Source organism: Hyla sarda, chromosome 2, assembly GCF_029499605.1.
Source record: "Hyla sarda isolate aHylSar1 chromosome 2, aHylSar1.hap1, whole genome shotgun sequence".
NCBI classification, from domain to species: Eukaryota; Metazoa; Chordata; class Amphibia; order Anura; family Hylidae; genus Hyla; species Hyla sarda.
Window position 1 is genome coordinate 124,745,406 of NC_079190.1, and position 21,436 is coordinate 124,766,841.

Here is a 21,436-nt window from a genome sequence, read left to right on the forward strand (position 1 = left end):
TTCTTCCAGCCATTGACATGTTTCACAGATCTGGACTGTCAGTAAAAGACCATTGTAGTTGAAACTATTGTATGTTGAGGCCATTGTAAGTTAAGGGATCACTGTATAGGTGTAAATAGTAAAACCAATGTAATCTGTGACAATGGGAAAGAACCCTAATGTGTGTTTCACGTAGGACTTGCTTCATCAGGGGCCATAATGTATTCATTGTTCTCCTCTCTATAGACTACATGAGCATATTGACTGACAGAATAGCCAGAAGATAGGGCCCTGCCCTTGGGGACTTGGACTGCTGCATGGAAAGAGAATACCCGGCAACCAAAGGTAGAAGCACAGACTGTTGGGCATGCACAGAGGAAATTGTTCTGACAATGTAGGATAAAACAAGAAGAGAACAGATTAAAAAAAGGTCATGTGAGAACCAGAGATAACACGTGGAGAGGTAGGGCGGAGATGTATGGAGGGGACAGGTTGTGCACTGCGTTGTCAGTAATATTTCAAGTAACTCTTAAAACCAAGGTTAACTTTAATGTAATTGTTATCCTGTTCTCCTTTTACCTTACAAACGTGCGCTTTTTTAGAAGCCTTTTTTTTTTTTTTAATTATCACTAGTTCTCAAATAATTGCCTTGTATCCCATTGATGGCTTTAAATGTCAGGAGAGAAACTTGCTTCCCCTTTTCCTATTACTGTCTGTATAAGTCACAGCTATCAGTTCAATAACTCCTTTATTCTACATTTTTCTATTCCTAGATGACCACAAAGCAACGTTTGCAGCATGAGTCTTTGAAGGCTGCTCTGGCTGTTCAAAGAATACAGACATTTTCTGTGAAGAAAGGATGCCTAGCAACCCCTGGGCACCTTTTGACCAGCAGATTTGTTAAAAGAGGAACTAGATTAGATTAAAGATAATACCATCAATATTTGTACATGTAGACGTGAAGTGTTGTATTCCAACAAATTATTCACATATTTTTATACAGAATGTTAGATATGTTAGGATAATACTTAACTATTTTATTCACTCTTGCCACAACATTTTTTATCTTAATGCTTGCCATCATGTGCTTCTGTTTTCTTTTCTTTTTGTGTGCATTTGTGCTTTTGGCACAATGGTGAAAGTGGAATTACACAGTCATGCACTCTTTTGTAAGTCACTTCCCTTAGGTAAAAGTTTAATTGCATTCCGATACTTAAAGGGAATGTGTATTAAAAAAATGACTACACAATGACTAAACTATGTTTAACACAAAAATTTTATTTTTACCCCTTCAGGACATCGGGCGTACAGATATGCTATTGTGTCCTGGTACATTGTGGCACTTGTAGTCTTTTGCAGGCATCCCCCATTGTATGCATTTTTATGCTGGCGATCACCCTTAGCAACAGATTACAAGGGCAGGATCTGCTCCCCCAGTATATATGCACAACTGCATTTGGGGTTGAGCACCTCTTGCCGGCCAGTTGCTCTTTTTTTGTCTAAATTTTATACTTAGAGATGGAAAAACTCCACATTTAATGCGCCTTTATTACTATTCTAGGCAGCATTAAGGTCCTCCTGTGAGGCCGGCAACCATATCAGCCAACTTAGGTGGGGCTTATAGTCTGCCTCCCTCCTCCATTGTATGTGTGCCCAGCCACACTGGAGGTAACTGGGAACAGGCTGTGAGTCGGACCTGCTGTAATTGCCCACTGGCCCTGGTTTTGCTTATCACGCACAGGTAGGTTAGTGTTAGGTCCCGTGCCACTTGAGAAACCTTGGTGTTGGTGTGCGGACTCAGGTATGTCCTTCATGTAAGGAAATACTGGCTAATGTTTTAACATCAGCGTTGAGGGTTAGCCAATGTCATTGTTCACATCTCCCACAGTAGTGCACCTAAATTCTTGTATTATATTATTATAATTGTTACACACATCCACACCGTTTATCTGGTGTAGGATGCCATTGTGGCACTTGTAGTCTGTTGCAGGCATCCCCCATTGTATGCATTTTTATGCTGGGGATCAGACCACAAGGGCAGGATCTGCTCCCCCAGTATATATGTGTCAGGATCCGGACTGGTATGCAGCGAGGACACTGGTGGTGGATCCTCTGTGTCAGTGAGGGATTGGCGTGGACCGTACTGGAGGACCGGTTCTAAGTTGCTACTGGTTTTCACCAGAGCCCGCCGCAAAGCGGGATGGTCTTGCTGCGGCGGTAGCAAACAGGTCGTGTCCACCGGTAGCGGCTCAACCTCACTGACTGCTGAGACTGGCGTGGTTCAGGAGGACTAGACAGAGGCGAGGTCAGATGTAGCAGAAGGTCAGGGAAGGCGGCAAAGGTTCGTAGTCAAGGGCAACGGCAGAAGGTCTGGAAACACTGGTAATGGACACACACAAAAACGCTTTCACTAGGCACTAAGGCAACAAGATCCGGCCAGGACAGGAAGGGGAAGTGGGTTTTTATTCACATGGAGCAGGGAAGTTAATTGACACTGATTGGGCCAGGCAGCAATTAGTGGTGCACTGGCCCTTTAAATCTCAGAGAGCCGGCCTAGAGAGCGGGGCCGCGCGCCGGGACGTGACAGCCGGGGAAAGGGACAGGTGAGTAGATTGGGATGCGACCCGCGGGCGGGCGCGTCCCGCTACGCGGATCGCATCCCCGCCGGCAGTGACAGTGCAGCGCTCCCGGTCAGCAGGTCTGACCGGGGCGCTGCAGAGAGGAGAACGCCGTGAGCGCTCCGGGGAGAAACTCCAGAAGAAGCAACTCCAGAAGAAGTGGGAATGGGCAGGGGGGGGCAGAGGGTGAATCTTGCCACGGGGCAGAGTGATACCAGGAAGGGGGCTATGAGGAGGTAAGATCTCTGTTACGCCGAGCGCTCCGGGTCCCCGCTCCTCCCCGGAGCGCTCGCTACACTCTCGCTACTGCAGCGCCCCCGTCAGATCCACTGACCGGGTGCGCTGCGATCCCGCCTCCAGCCGGGATGCGATTCGCGATGCGGGTGGCGCCCGCTCGCGATGCGCACCCCGACTCCCGTACCTGACTCGCTCTCCGTCGGTCCTGTCCCGGCGCGCGCGGCCCCGCTCCCTAGGGCGCGCGCGCGCCGGGTCTCTGCGATTTAAAGGGCCACTGCGCCGCTGATTGGCGCAGTGGTTCTAATTAGTGTGTTCACCTGTGCACTCCCTATGTATACCTCACTTCCCCTGCACTCCCTCGCCGGATCTTGTTGCCATCGTGCCAGTGAAAGCGTTTCCTTGTGTGTTCCTAGCCTGTGTTCCAGACCTCCTGCCGTTGCCCCTGACTACGATCCTTGCTGCCTGCCCCGACCTTCTGCTACGTCCGACCTTGCTTTTGTCTACTCCCTTGTACCGCGCCTATCTTCAGCAGTCAGAGAGGTTGAGCCGTTGCTAGTGGATACGACCTGGTTACTACCGCCGCAGCAAGACCATCCCGCTTTGCGGCGGGCTCTGGTGAACACCAGTAGTGACTTAGAACCGGTCCACTAGCACGGTCCACGCCAATCCCTCTCTGGCACAGAGGATCCACCTCCTGCCAGCCGGCATCGTGACAGTAGATCCGGCCATGGATCCCGCTGAAGTTCCTCTGCCAGTTGTCGCCGACCTCACCACGGTGGTCGCCCAGCAGTCACAACAGATAGCGCAACAAGGCCACCAGCTGTCTCAACTGACCGTGATGCTACAGCAGCTACTACCACAGCTTCAGCAATCATCTCCTCCGCCAGCTCCTGCACCTCCTCCGCAGCGAGTGGGCGCTTCAGGCCTACGACTATCCTTGCCGGATAAATTTGATGGGGACTCTAAGTTTTGCCGTGGCTTTCTTTCACAATGTTCCCTGCACTTGGAGATGATGTCGGACCAGTTTCCTACTGAAAGGTCTAAGGTGGCTTTCGTAGTCAGCCTTCTGTCTGGAAAAGCTCTGTCATGGGCCACACCGCTCTGGGACCGCAATGACCCCGTCACTGCCTCTGTACACTCCTTCTTCTCGGAAATTCGAAGTGTCTTTGAGGAACCTGCCCGAGCCTCTTCTGCTGAGACTGCCCTGCTGAACCTGGTCCAGGGTAATTCTTCCGTTGGCGAGTACGCCGTACAATTCCGTACTCTTGCTTCAGAACTATCCTGGAATAATGAGGCCCTCTGCGCGACCTTTAAAAAAGGCCTATCCAGCAACATTAAAGATGTTCTGGCCGCACGAGAAATCCCTGCTAATCTAAATGAACTCATTCATCTAGCCACTCGCATTGACATGCGTTTTTCCGAAAGGCGTCAGGAGCTCCGCCAGGATATGGACTTTGTTCGCACGAGGCGTTTTTTCTCCCCGGCTCCTCTCTCCTCTGGTCCTCTGCAATCCGTTCCTGTGCCTCCCGCCGTGGAGGCTATGCAAGTTGACCGGTCTCGCCTGACACCTCAAGAGAGGACACGACGCTGCATGGAGAATCTCTGCCTGTACTGTGCCGGTACCGAACACTTCCTGAAGGATTGTCCTATCCGTCCTCCCCGCCTGGAAAGACGTACGCTGACTCCGCACAAAGGTGAGACAGTCCTTGATGTCAACTCTGCTTCTCCACGTCTTACTGTGCCTGTGCGGATATCTGCGTCTACCTTCTCCTTCTCTACTATGGCCTTCTTGGATTCCGGATCTGCAGGAAATTTTATTTTGGCCTCTCTCATCAACAGGTTCAGCATCCCGGTGACCAGTCTCGCCAGACCCCTCTATATCAATTGTGTTAACAATGAAAGATTGGACTGTACCATACGTTACCGCACGGAGCCCCTCCTAATGTGCATCGGACCTCATCACGAAAAAATTGAGTTTTTGGTCCTCCCCAATTGCACTTCCGAAATTCTCCTTGGACTACCATGGCTTCAACACCATTCCCCAACCCTGGATTGGTCCACAGGGGAGATCAAGAGCTGGGGTACCTCTTGTTTCAAGGACTGCCTTAAACCGGTTCCCAGTACTCCCTGCCGTGACCCTGTGGTTCCCCCTGTAATCGGTCTCCCTAAGGCCTATATGGATTATGCTGACGTATTTTGCAAAAAACAAGCTGAGACTCTACCTCCTCACAGGCCTTATGACTGTCCTATTGACCTCCTCCCAGGCACTACTCCACCCCGGGGCAGAATTTATCCTCTGTCCGCCCCAGAGACTCTTGCTATGTCTGAGTACATCCAGGAAAATTTAAAAAAGGGCTTTATCCGCAAATCCTCCTCTCCTGCCGGAGCTGGATTTTTCTTTGTTTCCAAAAAAGATGGCTCCCTACGTCCTTGCATTGACAACCGCGGACTTAATAAAATCATGGTAAAGAACCGCTACCCCCTACCTCTTATCTCTGAACTTTTTGATCGCCTCCAAGGTGCCCACATCTTTACCAAACTGGACTTAAGAGGTGCTTATAATCTCATCCGCATCAGGGAGGGGGATGAATGGAAAACGGCATTTAACACTAGAGATGGACACTTTGAGTATCTGGTCATGCCCTTTGGCCTGTGCAACACCCCTGCCGTCTTCCAAGACTTTGTTAATGAAATTTTTCGTGATCTCTTATATTCCTGTGTTGTTGTGTATCTGGACGATATTCTGATTTTTTCTGCCAACCTAGAAGAACACCGCCAGCATGTCCGCATGGTTCTTCAGAGACTTCGTGACAATCAACTTTATGCCAAAATGGAGAAATGTCTGTTTGAATGTCAATCTCTTCCTTTCCTAGGATACTTGGTCTCTGGCCAGGGACTACAAATGGATCCAGACAAACTCTCTGCCGTCTTAGATTGGCCACGCCCCTCCGGACTCCGTGCTATCCAACGTTTTTTGGGGTTCGCCAATTATTACAGACAATTTATTCCACATTTTTCCACCATTGTGGCTCCTATCGTGGCTTTAACCAAGAAGAATGCCAATCCTAAGTCATGGCCTCCTCAAGCGGAAGACGCCTTTAATTGGCTCAAGTCTGCCTTTTCTTCTGCTCCCGTGCTCTCCAGACCTGACCCATCTAAACCCTTCCTATTGGAGGTTGATGCCTCCTCAGTAGGAGCTGGAGCGGTTCTTCTACAAAAAAATTCTTCCGGGCATGCTGTTACTTGTGGGTTTTTTTCTAGGACCTTCTCTCCGGCGGAGAGGAACTACTCCATCGGGGATCGAGAGCTACTGGCCATTAAATTAGCACTTGAGGAATGGAGGCATCTGCTGGAGGGATCAAAATTTCCAGTTATTATTTACACCGATCACAAGAATCTCTCCTATCTCCAGTCTGCCAAACGGCTGAATCCTCGCCAGGCCAGGTGGTCTCTGTTCTTTGCCCGGTTTAATTTTGAAATTCACTTTCGCCCTGCCGATAAGAACATTAGGGCCGATGCTCTCTCTCGTTCCTCGGATGCCTCGGAAATAGAGCTCTCTCCGCAACACATCATTCCTCCTGACTGCCTGATCTCCACTTCTCCAGCCTCCATCAGGCAAACTCCTCCAGGGAAGACCTTCGTCTCTCCACGCCAACGCCTCGGAATCCTCAAATGGGGTCACTCCTCCCATCTCGCAGGCCATGCGGGCATCAAGAAATCCTTGCAACTCATCTCTCGTTTCTATTGGTGGCCGACTCTGGAGACGGATGTTGTTGATTTTGTGCGGGCCTGCACTGTCTGTGCCCGGGATAAGACTCCTCGCCAGAAGCCTGCTGGTCTTCTTCATCCTCTGCCTATCCCCGAACAGCCTTGGTCTCTGATTGGTATGGACTTTATTACAGACTTACCCCCATCCCGTGGCAACACTGTTGTTTGGGTGGTCGTTGATCGATTTTCCAAGATGGCACATTTTATTCCTCTTCCTGGTCTTCCTTCTGCGCCTCAGTTGGCAAAAAATTTTTTGTACACATTTTTCGTCTTGACGGGTTGCCCACGCAGATCGTCTCGGATAGAAGCGTCCAATTCGTGTCAAAATTCTGGAGGGCTCTCTGTAAACAACTCAAGATTAAATTACATTTTTCTTCTGCTTATCATCCTCAATCCAATGGGCAAGTAGAAAGAATTAACCAAGTCCTGGGTGATTATTTACGGCATTTTGTTTCTTCCCGCCAGGATGACTGGGCAGATCTTCTACCATGGGCCAAATTCTCGTACAACTTCAGAGTCTCTGAATCTTCTTCCAAATCCCCATTTTTCGTGGTGTACGGCCGTCACCCTCTTCCCCCCCTCCCTACTCCCTTGCCCTCTGGTTTGCCCGCTGTGGATGAAATAACCCGTGATCTTTCCACCATATGGAAAGAGACCCAAAATTCTCTCTTACAGGCTTCATCACGCATGAAGAAGTTTGCTGATAAGAAAAGAAGAGCTCCCCCCATTTTTTCTCCCGGAGACAAGGTATGGCTCTCCGCTAAATATGTCCGCTTCCGTGTTCCCAGCTACAAATTGGGACCACGCTATCTTGGTCCTTTCAAAATTTTGTGCCAGATTAATCCTGTCTCTTATAAACTTCTTCTTCCTCCTTCTCTTCGTATTCCTAATGCCTTTCACGTTTCTCTTCTTAAACCACTCATCATCAACCGTTTCTCTCCCAAACTTGTTTCTCCCACTCCTGTTTCCGGCTCTTCGGACATCTTCTCCGTAAAGGAGATACTGGCCTCCAAGAAGGTCAGAGGGAAAACATTTTTTTTGGTCGATTGGGAGGGCTGTGGTCCTGAAGAGAGATCCTGGGAACCTGAGGACAATATCCTAGACAAAAGTCTGGTCCTCAGGTTCTCAGGCTCTAAGAAGAGGGGGAGACCCAAAGGGGGGGGTACTGTTACGCCGAGCGCTCCGGGTCCCCGCTCCTCCCCGGAGCGCTCGCTACACTCTCGCTACTGCAGCGCCCCCGTCAGATCCACTGACCGGGTGCGCTGCGATCCCGCCTCCAGCCGGGATGCGATTCGCGATGCGGGTGGCGCCCGCTCGCGATGCGCACCCCGGCTCCCGTACCTGACTCGCTCTCCGTCGGTCCTGTCCCGGCGCGCGCGGCCCCGCTCCCTAGGGCGCGCGCGCGCCGGGTCTCTGCGATTTAAAGGGCCACTGCGCCGCTGATTGGCGCAGTGGTTCTAATTAGTGTGTTCACCTGTGCACTCCCTATGTATACCTCACTTCCCCTGCACTCCCTCGCCGGATCTTGTTGCCATCGTGCCAGTGAAAGCGTTTCCTAGTGTGTTCCTAGCCTGTGTTCCAGACCTCCTGCCATTGCCCCTGACTACGATCCTTGCTGCCTGCCCCGACCTTCTGCTACGTCCGACCTTGCTTTTGTCTACTCCCTTGTACCGCGCCTATCTTCAGCAGTCAGAGAGGTTGAGCCGTTGCTAGTGGATACGACCTGGTTACTACCGCCGCAGCAAGACCATCCCGCTTTGCGGCGGGCTCTGGTGAACACCAGTAGTGACTTAGAACCGGTCCACTAGCACGGTCCACGCCAATCCCTCTCTGGCACAGAGGATCCACCTCCTGCCAGCCGGCATCGTGACAATCTCTGCTTGATTTTTGCAGAAAACATCAGAAAAGTCCTGGTAAGCCTTGGGAGGGCCTGGTAAAGGTGGAACCTCAGGAGTTAGACAAGTGGGAGCAGATGTGAGGCATCGTTTGTGACAAGAAGGACCCCAATTTTTGATCTCCCCGGTGGTCCAGTCGAGGGTAGGAGTAAGAACTTCAGAGGTGCAGTTAGGCAGAACGATAAATTCAATTTTTTCATGGTGAAGTCCAATGCTCTTGGGCAGGGGTTCAGTGCGGTAGCGCACAGTGCAGTCCAATTTTTCTCCGTTAACAGAAGAGATATGGAAGATGAGAAAAAGACCTCTAAAGGCGCTGCAGATTCCAATGGAATTAAACCGAAGCCAGAGATGTAGCAATGGTACAAAACACTGGGAGGTTTATTGCAATAGATAAAACAATAAAGTGGATTACGCGTTTCGGGGGAGCCACCCCCTTCTTCAGATCAGAATACATGCAGTGAGATATGCAGAGTTTAAATATGTACAAAATGGGCGCCAACCACTTAAGTGGGAGGAGCCAAACATGTTTATGTCACATGATGCAAAAAACAAAATATAATAAATGAATCTAAGAAAAACATCCAGTACACATTTAACAATTGTATCAGACCGTTGTAAACATAAAATTACAAAAGCCATCTTAATAATACAGTAAAAAATGTAAAACAAGCATACAGAACATAGATCTCCGTTGGCAGTGTCCGGACCGTCAGAGGTAAACATCCGGCGCATGCTGGATGAGCCGATGCTGATACCAGATGTAAACATCCGGACTATGCCGCGGTCCGGATGCTGTCACAGACGCCACCCACTTACACGCACCAGTATTGTTGATAAACAAATACTGTGGTCACGGGCATCGGGCCGGACGTCATAGGACCAAAAACAGCCAACGAATACAAGGGCCACAGACGCGTTACTATGAGACGATCGTCACGTGACCGGAATGAACAAGTAGGTGTTCAGAGACAACGGAATTGACCGATGTTGAGCTGTCAGAGGTAATTTGGAAGAAGGTAAAATAATGTTGTGAAAATAATGGAAGTGCAAAGATGCATAAAATCAATATGTAGTGAATGGAGGAAAATAGGCTACTAGACATATATGCCATATCAATGGGGAAATTGAAAAATTCAAAATATGCGCAAATGTAGTATATAGACATACGTGTGTGAATGAATGAATCATGTAGTGCTCACACCAAATTTTTCTGGTGTAGCGCCCACATGGAATACTAGACTGTGGTACTCATAGGGTTAGAATAAGCAAAAAAGCCCAATTAAAAAGAAATATATTAAACAAGGTAAGAAAAATGGAAGCCAAATAGAGACAAACATATATCCCTACGTATGGATGATATATGTCCTGGCGTTCTAAAACCATAATAGAAAAATATATATAAAAATATATAGATATATAATATCCCTTAGTGCAGATTATTATAAGCTAAAAACACAAGGTGATATATAAAACTGAACGTGTCCGATCTGGGATAAGAGGATGTATGAAAAATATTTATAAGATATTTAAAATATTTAAAATATTTAAAAAATAGTAATAATAAATATTCTTAATTTAGCGTATTACAGATTACATTCTATCATTTCGTTCAGACCCCTGGGTGTTAGGGTGCCCAGGGTGTGAATCCAGAAATTTTCCCTCCTCCTTAACGTATTGAATCTCTGGTTCACACTCTTTGTAATCTGTTCAATGGGGGTAGCCAGAATACAATTGAAATCCCCACTGTGTTTCTCAGTCAGATGTCGAGAAACACTGTGTAGGAGAAAACCATGAGCTGTATTGCTCCGATGTTTGTTGAGGCGTTCCCTAAAACATCTGATCGTCCTTCCCACGTATTGCAAGCCACAGGGGCACTGCAATACATATACAATGTATTGAGATCTACAGTTTAACAGTGATTTTATAGGGAAAGTGTCCCCCGTAGTAATGGAGGTAAAGGTTTTGCATTTATGTGCAATATTGGAACAGCATTTACACCGTGCCATACCGCAGCGATAGCTCCCTGTAGTGTCAAGAAAGGTGGAGGAACATGTAATCTGAGATTTCAGCTTACTGGGAGCTATCAGATTACGCAAGGTACGAGCTCTACGAAATGTGATGGGAGGTTTAGATGGAAGAAGGCTGTTGAGATGCGGGTCTGCGGTTAAGATGGACCAATGCTTGGTTAGAATCTTTCTGATGTCTTGGTGTTCTCTACTGTAAGTAGTTATGAAATTTGTAGAACGATTAGTGATGCTAGTAGATGCAACATCCGCCTTGGGAAGTAGACATTTAGCTTGGTCGAGAGAGAGAGCTCTACTGAAAGAAGATTGCACAAGGGAGGTAGGATAGCCTTTCGCTTTGAACCTGGCTTTTAAGATGTTACTCTGAGAGATAAAATCCTCCTCCCTTGTGCAATTTCTCCTTATTCTTTTAAATTGCCCAAAAGGTACATTAACCAGCCATTTTTTGAAATGGCTACTATTAAAATTGAGGTAACTATTGCTGTCAACTGGCTTGAAATATGTTTTTGTAAAAATTGACGTGTCGTCATGGGAAACCAAAACATCTAGAAACTCAGCATGATTGGTGTAAACTGACTGTGTAAACCGTAGAGACCAATCATTGGTATTGAGATACGAAAGATACTCATCCAGTGCAGACCTATCGCCCTTCCAGATTATGAATATATCGTCGATATATCTCCGATAGTATATACAGTTAATAAACAAAGGGTGTGTGTAAACAAAAAGTTCCTCAAATAGCCCCACAAATAAATTTGCGAAACTAGGGGCTACCTTTGACCCCATGGCAGTGCCTGTATGTTGCATGTACAGCTGGCCCAGAAATTCAAAATAATTATGTGTTAAAATGAAATTGAGCCCTTGTAGAATAAAATCTACCTGGGCCGCGGGCATATTGGGGTCATTGGAGATGAAATGTGCAACGGCTTTGATACCTGCTTGATGTTCAATAACTGTGTATAAAGATGCAATATCCATTGTAACAAAAAGATAATCTGTAGACCATGGAACTTCCAAAATGGATTTGATGAACTCTGTGGTGTCTTTAAGATGCGATTTGAGATTAGTGACATGGTTCTGTAAAAGTAGGTCAATATAGTGAGCAAGGTTAGAGGACAGGGAATTGATTCCTGAAATTATGGGTCTGCCAGGGGGGTTAGTGGTGTTTTTGTGGATTTTAGGTAGATAGTAGAATAATGGCAGGGCAGGTTCCTCAATAAGTATGAAGTCCCTCTCAGACTTGGATAGAATGCCTTGGGAGACACCAGACTCAACCAATAATAACAATTCCTTACAAAATTGCTTCGTAGGATTGTGTGAGATGGGGCGATAGTACATGCTATCTGACAGGAGTCTGTGAGCCTCTGTGATATAGTCATCCCTGTTGAGTATGACTATCCCGCCCCCCTTATCGGCAGGGCGGATAATGATAGATTTGTTATCAGAAAGCGATTTTATCGCTATACTTTCGACATGTGTAAGATTGGAAGAGTATTTCTTTGTGGTGTCCTTGGTCAGTCTATCAAAGTCTGTTTGGACTAGATTAGAGAAAGTGTCTATAAAGTGGCCTTTCGCATGAACGGGATAAAAAGAAGATTTAGGATGAAGCTCTGTATGTATAGGTGGAGGTGTCATGTCAGAGTCCTGACTGGCAGTGATAGCGGATAAAGAGCCATCATGCTCTTTAAGAGAGAAAAATCTCTTAATGGTGATTTTACGTATGAAATTATTTAGATCCATGAACAGGTCAAAGTTGTTTGATTTGGAAGTGGGGCAAAAAGAGAGCCCTTTTTCAAGGACCCTTTGTTGTACCTCATCCAACACATATGTGGAGAGGTTAAATATTTTGACTAAGTACATGTTTTTCTTAGTATATGTTCTTTTAGTTTCTTTTCTCTCCCTGACTGCACGTCCTCCTCTGCATCCCCTCTTTCTCGGTTTTTCCTTTTTGTACCCAAAGGGAGTGCAATGTGGACGTGCTCCAGGGGGGGGAAATCCACCGGGTTCACCACCAGTGGTGGGGTCTTGATGAGAGATGGTAGACCTAAAAAAACCGTGGTGTTATTACTGGGGGAACCATCTGATGATACTGAGTTGTGTGTAGTATTGTAAACTGAACTGTGAGTAGTACCAGTGGGAGTATAAAATAGCTGTGTGGAAACTCGTCTAGAAGGGGTATCTATGTTAGCGTTGATGCTGAGGGAATCATCTAAAGTGGTATCGGAATCATTACAGTATCTGCCCGAAGGCAGGTTGGATTGTGAGTTGTTAATGTGACCCATAAGGTCCAGTAGGTCTTGTGTGGCAATATCTTGAGAAAAAGATGATGAAACGGAATTGGGATTTGTAGAGTGGGAGATGGATTTGATGTTAGGAGCTAGACCAGAAACGTGTTGATGGGGTGAAGATACACCAGAAGAAGGGACATCTGTGGAATGTATTAAACCAGAGTGTGTATGAGTAATGGATGTAAGATGTACTAAACCAAAGGATGTGGAGGGACCAAGAGGTGGAGAACAAGATGAATGTGTGGATAATGTACCAGTTGAGGGTAATGCGCCATTGTTCAATAAAGTGGGAGACCGAGTGGATGGTAATATGTTGGGCGGTCGAACAGCATTAGATGAAGACACGGATGGTAAATGTGTACCTGGTAGGGTGGAGGTACCACATAATTATTTTGAATTTCTGGGCCAGCTGTACATGCAACATACAGGCACTGCCATGGGGTCAAAGGTAGCCCCTAGCTTCGCAAATTTATTTGTGGGGCTATTTGAGGAACTTTTTGTTTACACACACCCTTTGTTTATTAACTGTATATACTATCGGAGATATATCGACGATATATTCATAATCTGGAAGGGCGATAGGTCTGCACTGGATGAGTATCTTTCGTATCTCAATACCAATGATTGGTCTCTACGGTTTACACAGTCAGTTTACACCAATCATGCTGAGTTTCTAGATGTTTTGGTTTCCCATGACGACACGTCAATTTTTACAAAAACATATTTCAAGCCAGTTGACAGCAATAGTTACCTCAATTTTGATAGTAGCCATTTCAAAAAATGGCTGGTTAATGTACCTTTTGGGCAATTTAAAAGAATAAGGAGAAATTGCACAAGGGAGGAGAATTTTATCTCTCAGAGTAACATCTTAAAAGCCAGGTTCAAAGCGAAAGGCTATCCTACCTCCCTTGTGCAATCTTCTTTCAGTAGAGCTCTCTCTCTCGACCAAGCTAAATGTCTACTTCCCAAGGCGGATGTTGCATCTACTAGCATCACTAATCGTTCTACAAATTTCATAACTACTTACAGTAGAGAACACCAAGACATCAGAAAGATTCTAACCAAGCATTGGTCCATCTTAACCGCAGACCCCCATCTCAACAGCCTTCTTCCATCTAAACCTCCCATCACATTTCGTAGAGCTCGTACCTTGCGTAATCTGATAGCTCCCAGTAAGCTGAAATCTCAGATTACATGTTCCTCCACCTTTCTTGACACTACAGGGAGCTATCGCTGCGGTATGGCACGGTGTAAATGCTGTTCCAATATTGCACATAAATGCAAAACCTTTACCTCCATTACTACGGGGGACACTTTCCCTATAAAATCACTGTTAAACTGTAGATCTCAATACATTGTATATGTATTGCAGTGCCCCTGTGGCTTGCAATACGTGGGAAGGACGATCAGATGTTTTAGGGAACGCCTCAACAAACATCGGAGCAATACAGCTCATGGTTTTCTCCTACACAGTGTTTCTCGACATCTGACTGAGAAACACAGTGGGGATTTCAATTGTATTCTGGCTACCCCCATTGAACAGATTACAAAGAGTGTGAACCAGAGATTCAATACGTTAAGGAGGAGGGAAAATTTCTGGATTCACACCCTGGGCACCCTAACACCCAGGGGTCTGAACGAAATGATAGAATGTAATCTGTAATACGCTAAATTAAGAATATTTATTATTACTATTTTTTCAATATTTTAAATATTTTAAATATCTTATAAATATTTTTCATACATCCTCTTATCCCAGATCGGACACGTTCAGTTTTATATATCACCTTGTGTTTTTAGCTTATAATAATCTGCACTAAGGGATATTATATATCTATATATTTTTATATTTTTATATATATTTTTCTATTATGGTTTTAGAACGCTAGGACATATATCATCCATACGTAGGGATATATGTTTGTCTCTATTTGGCTTCCATTTTTCTTACCTTGTTTAATATATTTCTTTTTAATTGGGCTTTTTTGCTTATTCTAACCCTATGAGTACCACAGTCTAGTATTCCATGTGGGCGCTACACCAGAAAAATTTGGTGTGAGCACTACATGATTCATTCATTCACACACGTATGTCTATATACTACATTTGCGCATATTTTGAATTTTTCAATTTCCCCATTGATATGGCATATATGTCTAGTAGCCTATTTTCCTCCATTCACTACATATTGATTTTATGCATCTTTGCACTTCCATTATTTTCACAACATTATTTTACCTTCTTCCAAATTACCTCTGACAGCTCAACATCGGTCAATTCCGTTGTCTCTGAACACCTACTTGTTCATTCCGGTCACGTGACGATCGTCTCATAGTAACGCGTCTGTGGCCCTTGTATTCGTTGGCTGTTTTTGGTCCTATGACGTCCGGCCCGATGCCCGTGACCACAGTATTTGTTTATCAACAATACTGGTGCGTGTAAGTGGGTGGCGTCTGTGACAGCATCCGGACCGCGGCATAGTCCGGATGTTTACATCTGGTATCAGCATCGGCTCATCCAGCATGCGCCGGATGTTTACCTCTGACGGTCCGGACACTGCCAACGGAGATCTATGTTCTGTATGCTTGTTTTACATTTTTTACTGTATTATTAAGATGGCTTTTGTAATTTTATGTTTACAACGGTCTGATACAATTGTTAAATGTGTACTGGATGTTTTTCTTAGATTCATTTATTATATTTTGTTTTTTGCATCATGTGACATAAACATGTTTGGCTCCTCCCACTTAAGTGGTTGGCGCCCATTTTGTACATATTTAAACTCTGCATATCTCACTGCATGTATTCTGATCTGAAGAAGGGGGTGGCTCCCCCGAAACGCGTAATCCACTTTATTGTTTTATCTATTGCAATAAACCTCCCAGTGTTTTGTACCATTGCTACATCTCTGGCTTCGGTTTAATTCCATTGGAGTCTGCAGCGCCTTTAGAGGTCTTTTTCTCATCTTCCACATCACAAGCTCTATCAGGATTGGTCTTCCTCCTTTTCCTGTGACCTCCGGCTTAGCAGCGGTTCCAGTACTCCGTGAATTTTTGTAACCCCACTGTGGGTTGATATGCAAGTTCTGACTTGCTCTCAGGTGAGCAGCCACTACCTAGGGGTCATTTATTTTGACCACAAACTGCTGTAAGATTCCACTCCCATACGGTATCACACGAGGCGCCTCCCTCTGGTCTCTCCTTTTTTCTTTCTACAGGTCAACAGAAGAGATAGAGAGCGGTTTGACGAGACGGGTTACTGGGATACTGAACCTATTAACGAAAGAGACGTGACAGCCGGGGAACGGGACTGGTGAGTAGATTGGGATGCGACCCGCGGGTCCAAAACTATAATGGAAAGATTTGCATTATAGGAAAGGGGAGGGGGAAAGAGAGGGGGAGGGGATTAATTATTTCCTTATTGTTCTTAGAATTTTTCTTATTGTTTTAATGCCTGTATTTTCTTTTCTTTTTATTCTTATTCTTTTCAGAGGGGAAGCTCCTTCTTATTTTTCCCAGTATATCCCTTGGATCCCATGGTTTCTCCAACCTCATTTGGTAAGTATAATTTCTTCTTGTTTCTCATTTTTCCCTCAAGTGAATGTCTGTCATCTTTCTGTATTACCGTATTTATCGGGGTATACCACGCACCGGCCTATAACACGCACCCTCATTTTACCAAGGATATTTGGGTAAAAAAAGGTTTTTACCCAAATATCCTTGGTAAAATGAGGGTGCGTGTGTGTGCTTGTGTATACCCCGATACACTGTTTCTTACCCCGCAGAAGCCCCCAGGAAAGGCAGGGGGAGAGAGGCTGTCGCTGCCTACTTCTCTTCCCCTGCCTTTCCTGGGGTCTAGAGCCCTGCTGCCGCCGCTTCTCTCCCCCTGGCTATCAGCGCTGCTGCCCCTTCTCTTCCCCATTGCCGGCGCCGCTGCCCCGTTACCTCCCCAATCCCCGGTTGTATAATTACCTGTTGCCGGGGTCGGGTCCGCTCTGCTTCAGGCCTCCGGTATGACGTCCCCTGCATCGTTGCTATGCGCTGCAAGATGTAATGACGAGTGACGTCACTCGTCATTGCGCCGCGCCGTGGCCAGGGGGAGAGAAGGGGCAGCGGCACCGATAGACAGGGGGAGAGAAGGGGCAGCGGCGCCGATAGCAGGGGGAGAGAAGCGGCGGCAGCAGGGACCCCAGGACAGGCAGGGGCAGAGAAGCCGGCAGCGCTGGCGGTCTCTGCACCTGAAAAAGCCACTGCAGTTCAATTATTTAAAGCACCCGCTTTAAATCATTGAACTGCAGCGGCTTATCGGCATATAACACGCAGGAAGACTTTAGCCTAAAAATTTTAGCCTAAAAAATGCGTGTTATACGCCGATAAATACGATAATTATTCTGCCCTTATTCAGATTACACTTATTTTTCTTCTTTTCCATCAATTGATTTTGAGACAACCCATTTTAGGATAAAAATGCAGAAAATGAGAAGCCTTCATTTAGGCCATCTGGTGCTCTATCTAAGGCGGAAAATCCATCTTGCCTCCTCTCTTTGTAGGATGTTGTCAACACCCCCTTTCCTAGGGCCTAACTTAATTGTTGTTTTGCCTCAAAATTTTAGGGATTCTATATTCCCTCTATGTATAGTTCTCATATGTCTACATAGAGGGGTGTCAGCATTTGTACGTATCGTACTTAAATGCTTCCCCACTCGTCTTCTTAAATGTTGTGTTGTTTTCCCTATATATATCTTGGGACAATCACACATTGCGGCGTACACTATGTTTATGCTGTTACAATTTATGAATTCTCTAATTGTGTATATTCTACCATCTGTAGGGTTAGTAAACTATTTTATTCTTGGCATAAATTGGCAGTTCACACAATGACCATATGGCCATGTTTGATCATTCCCTGTTGGTATCTCAATTTGATGGCTGTGCACCAGGATATCCTTCAAATTTGGACCTCTTTTGTATGTGATACTGATGTGATTTTGTATGTCTCTTACTGATTACTTCTCTCAGATCCCTATGTGCCTGTAAGATTGGCCAGTATATCTCCATTATTTTAACAATTTGGGGTGTATAGGCATCATACATTCCAATGCATCTAATTATACCAGCTGCATTGGGTGTTTCCTTTTTTTCTTCTAAGAGGGTATTTCTTGGTCTTGATTGGGTCTTATTGTATGCTTGTCTCATAAATTTCTTGGGATATCCCTGTGCACAGAATCTTGACATTAGGTTTTTACTTTCTTCTTCATAATCTTGTTCCTGCGAGCAATTTCTCTTCGCTCGTAGGTATTGGCCTATAGGGATACTCTTGCGAAGAGAGCTTGGATGCCAACTTTTCCAATGCAAGAGGCTATTTGTAGCTGTTGGTTTCCTAAATATTTTAGTTCGTATTTTTTTATCCCCATCAATAAAGATACTCAGATCCAAAAAGTTTCGAGATTTTCCTCCTATTTCATACGTAAATTTCATCCCGATTTCATTTTGGTTTAATAAATCAACAAGTTCCAAAAAGAGTGACTGTGAACCATCCCAAAATATCAGCACATCATCCAAATATCTCCCCCAAAACTAAATGTGCTCAGTGTAAGTGCTCAAAGTATCTTCACCAAAAACAAAATTGTGTTTCCACCATCCTAAAAACAAGTTTGCAAAAGTGGGTGCACAATTTGTCCCCATAGAGGTACCTTTTACCTGTCCATAAAAGGTTCCCTGAAACAAAAAATAATTGTGGGTTAATAAGAAACTCAAAAGTTCTAGTACAAAATTATTATGATCCAAAAATAATCTTTTTGTGTTTAGGAATGATTTTGTGGATTCTAATCCCAAGTGGTGTTTAATGTTACTATATAACCCTTCTAAACTCATCAGTGAAGTGTGTCCTGTGACTATTAAATCATTCATTTTCTTCACCGTGTCCTTTGTGTCCTCAAGATGTGAAGGGAGTGTGGGGACAAATGGTGCCAAAATAGTGTCTACATACTTACTTACATTTTGTGTTAAATTGTTGTTTCCTGAGACGATTGGTCTTTTTTTGATAGGGGGGAATTTTTTATGTGTCTTGGGAAGTGCGTAGAATGTTGCTATTCTAGGGTGTTTTATAAATAAAAACGTATGTTCTTCTTCTGAAATAAGATTGTTATTCTGGGCTGTATCTAGGATGTTTTTAAGTTCAGACAGGAAGTTTTCAGTTGGATCCCTTATTAACCCCTTAAGGACTCAGGGTTTTTCCGTTTTTGCACTTTCGTTTTTTCCTCCTTACCTTTTAAAAATCATAACCCTTTCAATTTCCCACCTAAAAATCCATATTATGGCTTATTTTTTGCGTCGCCAATTCTACTTTGCAGTGACATTAGTCATTTTACCCAAAAATGCACGGCAAAACGGAAAAAAAAATCATTGTGCGACAAAATCGAAAAAAAAACGCCATTTTGTAACTTTTGGGGGCTTCCGTTTCTACGCAGTGCATATTTCGGTAAAAATTACACCTTATCATTTTTCTGTAGGTCCATACGGTTAAAATGATACCCTACTTATATAGGTTTGATTTTGTCGCACTTCTGGAAAAAATCATAACTACATGCAGGAAAATTTATACGTTTAAAAATGTCATCTTCTGACCCCTATAACTTTTTTATTTTTCCACATAAAGGGCGGTATGAGGACTCATTTTTTGTGCCGTGATCTTAAGTTTTTATCGGTATGATTTTTCTTTTGGTCGGACTTTTTGATCACTTTTTATTAATTTTTTAATGGTATAAAAAGTAACCAAAATACGCTTTTTTGGACTTTGGAATTTTTTTGCGCGTACGCCATTGACCGTGCGGTTTAATTAATGATATATTTTTATAGTTCGGACATTTACGCACGCGGCGATACCACATATGTTTATTTATTTATTTTTTTACACTGTTTTATTTTTTTTTATGGGAAAAGGGGGGTGATTCAAACTTTTATTAGGGAAGGGGTTAAATGACCTTTATTAACACTTTTTTTTTTACATTTTTTTTGCAGTGTTATAGGTCCCATAGGGACCTATAACACTGTATACACTGATCTCCTATGCTGATCACTGGCGTGTATTAACACGCCTGTGATCAGCATTATCGGTGCTTGACTGCTCCTGCCTGGATCTCAGGCACGGAGCAGTCATTCGTCGATCGGACACTGAGGAGGCAGGTAAGGGCCCTCCCGGTGTCCGGTCAGCTGTTCGGGACGCCACAATTTCACCGCGGCGGTCCCGAACAGCCCGACTGAGCAACTGGGTCACTTTCAGTTTCACTTTAGAAGCGGCGGTCAGCTTTGACCGCCGCTTCTAAAGGGTTAATACCGCACATCGCCGCGATTGGCGATGTGTGGTATTAGCCGCGGGTCCCGGCCGTTGATGAGCGCCGGGACCGACGCGATCTGATGCAGGATCGCGGCGCGATCCCGCTTCATTTCGCGGGAGCCGGCGCAGGACGTAAATATACGTCCTGCGTCGTTAAGGGGTTAATTTTTCATACGTTTCCTCATCCTCCAGGATGTCCCTTATCATACCGATATAATCCAATCTGTCCATCAGGACGATATTTCCTCCCTTATCAGATGGTTTTATTATTATTTCCTCATTCGATTGTAAGTTTTTTTAGGGCCACTTGCTCCTCCATGGACAGATTGGAATTTATCTTCCTTTGTACTGGTTTAATTTTTTAAATTTATTTTGTTACAAGATCAACAAAGGTTTCGATGTTTGAATATTGTGTAAATTATGGTGTCAACACAGAACATGGTTTGAATTGTGTGAAAGGTGCCCTTAATGTCATCTCCTCACCCTCATTTTCCAGTTCCAAATCTCTTAAGGCTTCTAGTGCTAAGCTCTCCCTATATCTTTGGTCATTACTGTCACTATTTCTCTCTTTGTGCCATTTGAAAAGGGCTAGTTTTCATGCAAACAGGTTCACATCTTTGACCCACTCAAAGTTGTCAAATCTAGGTGTGGGTGTAAAGGTCATTCCTTTTAAAAGGAGGGATCTTTCAGCCGTTGTCAGGATATGGGACGACAGATTAAATATTTGCATATTATCCTCTGTCATACTATGATTTTCTTCACCAGGTCCTTGCTCCCCTGAAAAGCTTCCCTCCCTACCAACACTCATCTGGGCTGAAGCTCGAAATTAGTATCCCGTACCTTGATAAAGCCGGTTCCTATTGGCGAAACGTTGGGGGATGCTAGGGACTTAGTATTTTAATACAGCAACCCGGATTGGAAAAATATTAGGCTATTATTGGTCTTATAATAAGGGAATAAGTTATAAACCAAACAGAGGAAGCACGGTGGTCCGTGCGGAACTGAGTCTGTAGCCTGTTTATCCCCCCACTGCACGTCCCGATCCCCCAAGTGTGTGAGTACCTGCCGATGACTTGCTAACGCAAATAAAGAAGAAGAGAATCGTGGTGAGTCTGCCGGTCTAATCTTTTTTCCTCATATCCTTCCATATCACCTGTGTATCAGCTTTGACCAGAGCACCACCACCCTCATCTACATTTATCCACTTATACCACATCGAGTCCATCAGTGAGAGCAGTGTCGTGCTTAATACATCACTTTTTGTATTATTTTGAGCACAATTATTGGGAAAT

At 44.8% G+C, this 21,436-nt stretch overlaps 1 long non-coding RNA gene across 1 annotated transcript; it reads left to right on the plus strand.

The window, feature by feature from the left end:
* Positions 1-245: 245 nt before the first annotated feature.
* LOC130355396 (uncharacterized) lies at positions 246-21,044 on the plus strand. Its single transcript, XR_008888504.1, has 3 exons — positions 246-324; positions 16,300-16,366; positions 20,910-21,044. It is a non-coding gene; the product is annotated as an uncharacterized LOC130355396 (long non-coding RNA).
* The last annotated feature ends 392 nt before the right edge of the window (positions 21,045-21,436 follow it).